Raw genomic sequence first — 2,211 nt, 5'->3', positions numbered from 1 at the left:
GTCATCAAGATCCTCGCATCATTTCACTGTGGTAGCAGAGACTCAGCTCTGGAACTCTATATAGTTAAAGCACCTAGAGCTCAGTCTTTCAACGGCTTTTCAAGAACACAAAGGGCATCCTCTTGAGCTTAGTGGACCTCTGGGCAAGCTGTCTCTCCCCAGCAGGAAGTATTGCTGGCATTCAGCCATGAGGATGCCCTCAAGGACCCTATGCCATGACTCCTCTTCCATCAGTCATGGGCAGCATCATCTGGAAGCCAGTGTTTCCAGACCATGAGTATTATGCCAAGGTGGACTAGGGAGAGGCCAGCATGCCCTCCCCTGCCATGACCCTGTGGCACTGACTGTGGACAAGGTCCCAGTGGTGAAGGCTAGAGCCACCTACGTCATCAGGAATTCTCCAATCACAAAGCAGACTCAGAAGAACATACAGTGTTTAGAGCAAAGAGCAGGGCTGAGAAATGCTGGCTGCACACCTCACAGAGGTCTTCCCACCGAGGAGACGAAGTACCGTTGAGTGGCAGAAGCACACCACACACTAAAGCTGCACAGTGAAGAGATGACAAAAGAAGAGAGGCAGCCTGCATCAGCCCAGTCCACTCTGAGCAGCATCCCCCACTCTTCCCCTAAGCAGAAGCCCCGAGGCTGGTACACCTCTGGTTCTTCCACTGCCTGACCTGGCCCAATCCCAGCACCATGGATTCTGGAAGTGGAGATAAGGACAGAAACTCATCAGATAAATGGAGCTTCTTGGAACCAAGACTCCTCCAGAGTCTGATTCAGTTTTGCCACCCAGGCTACCAAGGGGCCAAGAAGCCCTCTCCAATGGAACTGATCCAGATCCAGGCCACCTGAATGGTGAGGATCCAGCAACCATCAGGCCACTCAAGGTGGACATCTCAGTGATGGAAGGGAAGAAACAATTGCCGCAGACACATTGTCTCAGACTTGAATGTGCTCATGCCTACTGGGTTCTAGAGCTCTTTCTGTTCCAGAGACTCTGGAGAGAGGGTGTCTTATTCCCATTCATCTTGGCTCTGACATAGGAAAGACATATTTTTTAAAACCTTGTTAAACTGAAACTAGAGCTGGAAGACGAAATTGGCTTTTGAGAAGCATTGGTCAAAGTTTGTCCTTATTGTGTGCAAGAAGACATTTTGCACTGCTTTTTTCAGACTAAATAATCTCAGCAGTGATGTGGGGGGGGGGGTCCTCATTTTCTATTTTTATATGATTCACCCTAAACAAGAACTTTAATCATTGCTTATTAGGTAAATAATGTTGGTGTTTTTCCAAAACCCGGGTTCCTTGAATCCTTTACTACTGTCAATGTCCCTAAAAAGCATTGGCGAATCATGCAGCAGACATGTTGCCTGACCAGTTACACAGCTGTGGCCCTCTGCGCCCTGTGCTGCACTGTGCACTCTGGCCTGGCCATTTCTGGGCACCTGCTTAAGATCCGGGTACAATTAAAAATCAGACTTGGCAGGGATTTCTCTGCTGAAACTGGGCTCTCTCTGCCCTTTTAGTGGATCTGACGGACCATTTTCCTGCAGCCACTTCTGACTGTAGCACCTCTTGGGCCAGTGCTGTTAGAGGGATATTTCTCTTACATGTCACACGGAGTAAACACCAGTCTTACATATACTTTCTTGCACTTTAAAGTGAGATTAATTTAACTCTGATTTGGTTGAAAACTTTATAAGAGAGAAAATTTAGTGTACTGGTTTGGTATAGACAAAAAGATGCTAAACTTTTTTGAAGTAAAGAAGATGGTAACTATAGTTAGATACAGTCTCGAGGTTCACGTGAAACTTGTATCACCCAGTTTGGGTTTCCTTATTCGGCCCGGGGACTGAAACCCTTTTTTTTCTGGAGGATGGAAGAAATTAAGATTTTTCTGTATGAAGGCATTTTTTCCAAAATGAGCCTCATATCTTTATGTACAAACATATCTTACAAAGGAAAAGAAACAGGAACTTTGCCTTTGAATTTCTGCTCACTCTGTGCATGTTCAGCCACAGTCTGAAACATTGTCTCAATCGCCTGGAAGTTTTTCAATAGCATCTTGTCTACAGAAATAACTTTCCACACAGAGACCTCAAGTCTAAAATTTTCAGAGGAGTTAATCTATCTTTGTCTTCTGTTACATTTGTATCTCCTACTTGTTCTAATACTAAAATCCTTACTACTTTCTTAAAAACAAAACAA

General features: G+C 45.0%; 1 pseudogene; it reads left to right on the top strand.

Moving 5' to 3' along the window:
* Positions 1-215: 215 nt before the first annotated feature.
* Positions 216-978, top strand: LOC100064124 (putative monooxygenase p33MONOX pseudogene; annotated as a pseudogene).
* The last annotated feature ends 1,233 nt before the right edge of the window (positions 979-2,211 follow it).

This window comes from Equus caballus, chromosome 23 (assembly GCF_041296265.1).
Source record: "Equus caballus isolate H_3958 breed thoroughbred chromosome 23, TB-T2T, whole genome shotgun sequence".
Taxonomy (NCBI): Eukaryota; Metazoa; Chordata; class Mammalia; order Perissodactyla; family Equidae; genus Equus; species Equus caballus.
Note: the sequence above shows the minus strand (reverse complement) of the source record. Positions and strands in the feature narration are given on the sequence as shown.